We start from the raw sequence: 8860 nt of genomic DNA, 5'->3' as shown, positions 1-8860 counted from the left end.
ATTGTTTAGCTGGCATGTTACCTCGTCGGTCAAGCGATGCAGAGGATCATACTAATTCGCCTACCTGTATTTGCGCTTTTCATGTCGACGTGCCTAGAAGATATGTGACAGAAATACGTGAGGAGCAACTCAAGGACGAGTACATCAAAGAATAATATTATCTTTGGATTCGCAAGATGACAATCTGATGCTTTGGACTAACAGAGGGTATGTTTAAACGATGGAATACTCTACTGTTATAATAGCGACACAGAAGACGCACAGTAGGAACCACAACTACTCATGAACGCAAACTGATCCTGAAGAAGTACCACGACGAAGATTCAGCTGGTCACTACGGTGTAGCACGCACAATATCTCGTATTTCGAATCGATACTATTGGCCAGGTATGCGCACAGGAATCGCTAAACATATAATAAGCTGTATTGAATGCCAACGATACAAGGAAGCCAATACGGCTCTTTTGCAAACAACAAGTGGCAATAAACGGTTCGAGGTTATATCAGTTAATCTTTTTGGGTCATTGCCACAAACGGAAGGTGGATTCCAATGGATTTTAATAGCAGAAGATGTTGCCTCGCGTTGGGTCGAAATTTTTCCTCTACGTGAAGCTACTTCCGAAGTCTGCGCAAATACACTAATAGACGAAATATTTCTACGTTACGGTATACCTCGTCGACTGAAATCTGATAATGGTGTCCAGCATATACCTTCCATTAGATTTGCAATGAACAGCGTCAAATGCCAAAGTACGAGTTTTACTCCAGCGTATCTCACTTTTGGACGAGAAATGCGAACTCTCGACGATGTACAACATGATGTTCAGGCAATAGTAGAGATCGAAACTTTTATTCCACAAATTTCCCCTTATATTCGAAACATCAATGAGAATTTAAAGCCAGCAAAAGAAATTGAGCAGTGTCTTCAAGACAAAAACAAAACTTTCGTTGATAAACCCAGACGTCCCCAAACTAGTCACAACGCACACTCTGAGTCAAGCAGCACGGGGCATACAGCGAAATTCGAGCCCAAAAGAGATGGTCCTTACGTTATCGTACGGAAGATTGGTTCAACCTCGTACGAGATTGCATCCCAGGAAAACCTAAACATTCCGTTAGGTACATATCATGTGTCCTCTCTCACATTATATAGTATAAGAGCACTGAAAGGAAGAACCTCCCAATCCTCTTCAGCCTTTGAAGAAGCGTGGCCGACCAAAGAAAAGCGGTAAGATGTTGGCTTGCTCTCGGGACGAGTTCCTCACGCCAAAGGGGGAGACAGTAGCATTCTTGTATTTTATAATTTATTAATGTATTTATTTTTATATGGCAATACCTTCAACTTGTTAAGATTTAATTTGAAGTTTTCTTATATGGCAATGCGCTAAAATTGTAATGATTACTAGATGTATTTTTCAAACTGATTGATTTTGCCTATAAAAAGCCTGCGCGCTTTTGGAAAAAACCCATTCCGTTTGGTAATCGGCGTTTTCCGGCGTTTCTATTACGATTAAAAATACTAGAGTTAAATTTTACAATAAAGTAAATTACATTTTATGATAAAAAAAATACAACTTTACAAGTTTTAAATAATAAAAGAAATACAACTTTACAAGACTTAATAAATAAAATCAAAACTCTAAAAACCATGTGTGTACGAGCTAATTGCGCTTAAAAGTGAATCCGAAAAATTAAAATCATCCAAAAAATCTACACAAAATAAAGAACAAGTATATGAAACCGAAGCAGACGCTGTAGCCAAATGGGTTGGTGCGTGTTTATCATTCGGAGGTACGTAGGTTTAAATATAGGTGCATAATACACCAAAGTTTTTTCTAATAGCAGGCACCCCTCTTCATAAAAAACATCTGCCTTTCGGAGTCGGCTTAAAGCTGTAGGTCCCTCCATTTGTGGAACAACATCAAGACACCCACCACAAATAGGGGGAGGAGTTCGGCCAAACACCCAAACTTATACTTATCTATGTATGAACACCAAACTTATACTTATCTACAAAACCGAACTTGCCAGAGAAACCAACTAGATATTTAAAAAGAAAATACCAAGTAGAAAACGTAATGCCGATTCTTTGACAGCAGTGGGTAATCAACGCGGATCCTCGGATCCTAATGCAAAAGAAACTATAGCTATTAAAACAGCTAGGCCACCTCCAATTGTTATTAATGACTTTAAAAAATTGTGTTCCCAAGTTCTTTGTAAAGATCATAAATAATGGTAAGCAAGTGCTAAGTAACGAAAATATTCCCTGGTTCAGTTACGAATAGAAACAAACAAGGCCAATAAAAGGACTAGTAGAAGACCTTCTTTACACATGTGATCAAGAATCAATTGCAAAAAATATTCTAAATCAAAAATCAAAGTCTAATCAACAAATTTATATGGAAGCCCAAAAACCAATTGAGATGTTTCTTTTGACATTTGATCCATTTGAAGATGTGTAAAACAGTTTGGAAATAACAACCATTTTTAACCTAATTTTTAGGACCAAACTAATTAAATCATCTCATTGAATTCATCAGTGCAAAATATATCAGTCCTTTGGTCATACAAAAAATTTCTGTGGAAACCCTTTATGGAATGCAAACGATTTATCAAAGCACAGAAATGAACTAGAAGTAGTAATTCATTGACGTTGCTTTAATCGCTAAAACTCATTTCGCGAAACAAACGTATTTGAATTTAAAAAACTACTCCCCGCATCTGCTGTAGGAAAGGGGTGGAAGCACTGTTTTAATGAAAAATACGATAAAACATCATTTATATGAGGAAATTTGCACAAAGGAACCCCAAGCTACAACCGTTACCGTTGAAACTTTAAAACTGCCTCTAACGTTAATTGCTCTTTACAGATCACCCAGACACCAGCTGGCGTGGCGACTTTAACGCGACGCACAAAGCATGGGGCTCAAGGCTCATTATGACAATAGGATGAAAATTGTATAAAACTTTACCATTTGTCTGTTACTGAAGGTTTTGACTTGAGCTCGAATCACTCACTGGTATACCTAGTATATGGCAAGATGCGGCATGAAACCAAAGGGCAATAAGGCTATTCAATGCTTCCACTTACTAAATAGAAATATTTGCAACTTCAGCTAGAGCAATTAGACAAACATAACTATCACATCAGCATTAGCGAGCAGCTTGATGACGCAGTGCTTCATTTTACTCAACGACTTCTGCTGGGAGTCTGGCTACTGATGAGAAAGGTATCAGCCTTTTATGAGAAACTTATATTATATATATACATTTATGAGGAGCTATTTCATGGCAGAAATACACTCGGAGGTTTGTCATTGCCTGCCGAGGGGCGACCGCTATTAGAAAAATGTTTTTATTAATTTTGGTTTCACCCAGACTCGAACCAACGATCTCTCTGTGAATTCCGAATGGTAATCACGCACCAACCCATTCGGCTACGGCGGCCGCGGTAGTAGCAGAAAAACGGAAACTACGGAAACTCTGGTAGTAAACCAGATTTCCAGAGAGTGTAACGAAATTGAATAAGTTTATACAACGATCAAAACATTTAAAAATGAGGCACTCAATCGTTTTCTGCCTGTATTTCTCAGCTAAAAAAGCATATAATAGTCCTTGTGGAAAGCGACTCAATTTTGCAATACATCTATTCAATATAGCGCTCCTATTAAAATTTGCAAGAAAGCTGCGCTTAGACGACCGAGCAAAGTGCGAATATATTTGCTGAGCATTTGAAAAAAATCTTTAGCTCTAATGAAGGCACTAATGATGTAGCACCTATAGAAAATTACCCTGAGTACTATGAATATATAATACAATACTATTCCAGTTTCACCTGAAAAAGTTGGTAGAGAAATAAACAAAACGAAGCTTAAGAAGTCCCCTGGATTTGGTTTAATAACGCCCGAAGCTCTTCGTAATCTACTAAAAAACTTGCATTGTCTATTTGACCAGTTCATTTAACAAGTGCCTCAACTTTACGCACCTACATATATATATGGAAATTTGCCGAAGTTACCATGTTAGCTTGTCTACTTCTTCTTCTTGACTGGCACGATAACCGCTTACGCGATTTGTGCCGAGTTTACAAAGCGTGACAGTCGTTTTTTTTTCTCGTTTTAACCGGCGCCAGTGGGAAACACAAAGTAAAGCCGTTCTCGACCTGATTTTTCCATCTCAGAGGAGGCTTTCCTCTTTCTCTGCTACCACCAGCTGGTGCCGCATGGAATACTTTCAAACGAAAGTTTTGTTCTAACAGGAAAACGCCCCTGTCTTGAAACCTTCTGTAAGCCGCCGAACTTTCTGGTACAATTTTGGTTGCCTGTCGCGATTGCAACTTTTCGATGTCGAACATTCTTTGCATAGGTAGATGTATATTACGTTTTTTGCTGCGCAAAGGTCACTATGTGGATGACACTGTCATAGTTATAGTCGATAACACTATCAAAAACGCAACGAATTTGCTACAAGAGCCTGTTAACCTTTTACATGGGCTAAGAAATGGAGAATTAAGCTAAACAAAAGCAAGTCAGCACATATCAGGTTTCCCTAAAAATGTTACTTGCAAGTCAATCTTCATTCATGTGTCGATAATGCCATACGTCGACGAGGCCAAATATCTATGCATAACACTTGAGACGAGACTGTGCTGGAAAGCTCATGTGATGAAAAAGCTTGATTAAAAATTAATTAAGCTATATTATCTCATTGGTTGGCGCTCAAGTTTATGAATCCGCAACAAATTACTTATTTAAAAACAAACACTTACACTGATTTGGACTTACGATATACAATTTTGGGAATGTGCTAGAGACTAAGGTTGGACGTTGACGCGCTCTTGTTGCTTTTGTTCACGCCTTGAAGCAGGCTTTTCTCATATCGGCTATTTCAGCAGTCCATTGCTGTTAATTGGGATTGCTGTGTCCGAATTCGCTGTGCATTTGCTCTGGCGGGGTCAAATTTAAGGTCAGCTCAAAGTCAAACAAAGAATATTCACCGCAATTTTTTCAAAATAATCATGTTGGCTTTGATTTACTCATCTGGCCTGAATGGTATTAATTATGTTGACGTGACATTTCGTTTCGTTTATTTCCAATTATTGTGCGGGAACTCTTATTCAAGATTCTTCTTGTAATTATTGGGTGAATCTTGATATACTTATCTGAATTGCAAAACATTGTAAGTTAAAAATGCGTACAATCTTTTCCTTTATTTTACAACTTTTTTTCTTATGTAGGTTTTGAGAATAATCATGAATGTGTTAAAATTTACTGAGTCCTATTTATGCAACAAATTATTTGAATTAGAAAATCATGATAAAAAATGGAAGTTCCTTGTTAGCATCAATAAAAAACGACCATTTTATTGATCCCGATGATGAAACATTGCAAAATATACCGTTACAAAATACCTTCATACCGATTTTTAAAGCAAAGGTAAATAAAGTTTGCAATAACATTAATAATTCTCGAGGAAAAAATGGCTAACAGAAGATTTTGTTTTAAGCAAGATTGGTAAACGTGGGAAGATATGCTAGTTGTGCAGAATGCTCCCGAAATACAATACAAAGAATCGAAAAGTAAATAACATTAGTGAAAATTATTTTTTTTTTGACGTGAAAACGTCTTATAATTCGATGTAGCCGGCTGCACGTGCCAAAAAATGCGTCGTTATCTTGTCCATTTGCTCTTGTTACCTTGCTTGAACTGCAAGCGAGAGCGCGGAACTCTCCTACTTGAGTGAGCATATATATATGCGCATATGTATATTATATAAAATCACATATTTGTATTTGCATATGCCTTCTTCCTGTGTGCATGGTAATGAATGTTGAGAATAGGACGATGATAGGAATTTGATAAATTTACACGTTTGTGTAAATGTAACTTGATCAATTCCATTGCGATTCCATTTACCTCCTTCTCTATATCCATATGAAATATCTATCAAACAAATAAAATTAAAATTTTCTTTTGAAAAAAGCAACCATTCCATCAGTATTTTCTTATGACGTTGTCACGTTAAACTATCGTCAGTAAACCGACTTTACAGACAACCTCTTTTTTTAAACTTTGAAGGATTCAGGAATAAAAATGATTACGGGATATTCAGAATTTGTTTAAAGAAGCAGACCAACATGAAAAAGTTGTTTTTACTGACGATGAAAGCTTAACACTCATAGAGAATTTAAAGCTATTAAAATGGCAATAAGGGACGTTAAGAAAATATACAGAGGCAAAGGACGTTTACATATTTCCATTGTTTAAAACTTTGTATTCAGCAAAATATTCTGGTTATCCTCCCGAGGAGAGTACTACCGTTAGCAACGAATCAGTTCGGAGTACTTGCAATCATTGCTGGACCATACTTCCTCACTTATATTTAAAATTTCCAGTGTTATGGAAAAATTGTTTGAAATGAAGAAGCTTCTGTCTTTAATCATTACTTACAAATGGAGGTGTGATGGGGCATAAGATCAAAGCCCATACGAGCAGAAATTTGAAGATGTATCCACCACAGATGATAGTATTTTTACGATATGGCTTGTCCCATTATTATTAGAAGTAGAAACCTCTTAAAGTAATGATCGCATCAAAGTATGGAGTAATAACAATCCCGGCTCAACAAGATATTGTCGCCCAATTGGATTTGAATACGCGAAAGAAACGTCAGAAAAAACTACATTTGGAATATCACTTATTCGTAATGAAATTGAAAAACTTGTACCAATGAAATGCACCGTAAATTATGAACAATATGCACTTGGACGCGTTGAAATATCTCACAATTTGAAGTTAACAATGCTGAATGGAACACGCGCATCATGTTTTTCCAAGACTCTGAAACAGCATCAGAAATCACAGGTGTGAATCAAATCTTAATTTTTCATCTATCATCCTTCAAGCCCTTGCATGTAGTAGACAAACTGATGTAGACAAATTTAAGAACTTTATAACATAAACGTGAACACTTTACATTCAATTATATAGCTGGTTTCACATGCCTGCCTCAGTATACAAAATTCTGTACCATGGAGCTGCAGTAGTTCAACATTTTGGAGTAACCCCTATAGGAATCTTCACAGAAGAAGCACAATAGCAACGAAATAAAGATTTGTAAAAGTTTCGAGAATTTAATACTCGTAAATGCAGCAGAACACGGACCAATATGGACTTAATATTATAAATAAATTGTTGATTTCCTCCAAACCATATCTCGCTACTTTAAGACAAATGTTCCACAAAAAAAATATTATCGATAAGTGAGGAAGCAATTATTTTTTTCCTAATATAACTTTGTTATATATGTGTAACTGTATAAATTGTATTAATATATATAAATTATAAAAATTTCCCTTTAAATAACATTGTTACACTTACCTATGTATCTATTTTAATACATTGTGCAAACCGTCTCCACATATGCTATCCATTGGTATATGTTTCAACTTTTTCTCTGACTAAAGGTACGAAAGGCCGCCGTATCCGAATGGGTTGGTGAGTGACTACCATCCGGAATTCACAGAGATAATGTAGGTTCGAGTCTCGGTGAAACACCCTAATTAAAAAAAACATTTTTCTAATAGCGGTCGCCCCTCGGCAGGCAATGGCATACCTCCGAGTGTATTTCTGCCATAAAAAAGCTCCTCATAAAAATATCTGTCGTTCGGAGTCGCCTTGAAACTGTAGGTCCCTCCATTTGTGGAACAACATCAAGACGCACACCACATATAGGAGGAGGTGCTCGGCCAAACACCCAAAAAGGGTGTACGCGCCAATTATATATGTATATATAAAGGTACGACAAAATTTTGCTCTCCATATTAATATATAGATATTAATTTTTTTTTAATTTTCGGTGAATATTCAGTGTTTGACCTTGAGATGACCGTCAATTTGACCCCGCAAGCACAAATCGATAACGAATTCGGACTCACCAATTCCAAAAACGAACATATTCTGTTTTTGAAAATTTTCCAGTGAATATTCTAGGTTTGTCCTTGAAAAAATTAGTTTTTAAGCTTTTAGGCAGTTAGGGGATGATTACACCTCTTAAGAGGGGCTGGAAATTTGCGTACTTGCCGGGATGTATTACCGTTGATTTGGACTACAATAAAAAAAAGCCAAACCGAATTTGAATACATACCATTTTTATTTTTAAAGTTTTTCCGAAAGATACCCCTATTCAAGGGTGTGTTTTGACATAATAAAAAAAAAACAATTTGAAATATGGGCCTGGACAATATCTCCCAAAATCATTTACGAGCATTTTAAGATAAAAATTATTAAAATCGGTCAATAATTGCCTTCTCTAGGATTTATGAAAACAATTTGACGAAAAATTCCCATTGTGCGCAGGTTTGCGTTTGCCACCATATCTACATTTTGGCACGGATGCATCCGAAGCGGGTTCCATCTGGGCGGCCATATGTTCCGCCATACCATCCGCACTCGTAACGGGATGGTAAGCATCATACCAATCTGAACTAAACGTTTCGGTGTTGAAGGTCTTTTTTCATTTTTGTCGCGCCTTCCATTTTTCAGAGTGTCGCCACCCCTCCTGTATTATTACCTACGATATGCTAAGTTGTCTTCAAAGGTCTTGGCTTATATAAGAATAGGTATAAAAAGGAAAGCAATATACGAAATGAAGATAAGAATTAAAGATAAATAAATGTAAGAAATACTTTCAACTTACAGAGGGTGATACAAATCATATAATTCTTATATAATATTATATTTATACATCTTCTCTTTTAAATTATAGATATAACACTTGGGCTGAAAAGTTCCGGGCCTATAATTTCGTGTTTAAATTTTACACTGCTTCTTGGTAGGAAAAAAATACCAATCAAGCGAAG

This window comes from Anastrepha ludens, chromosome X (assembly GCF_028408465.1).
Source record: "Anastrepha ludens isolate Willacy chromosome X, idAnaLude1.1, whole genome shotgun sequence".
In the NCBI taxonomy this organism is placed as follows: Eukaryota; Metazoa; Arthropoda; class Insecta; order Diptera; family Tephritidae; genus Anastrepha; species Anastrepha ludens.
This window is presented reverse-complemented; position numbering follows the sequence as displayed.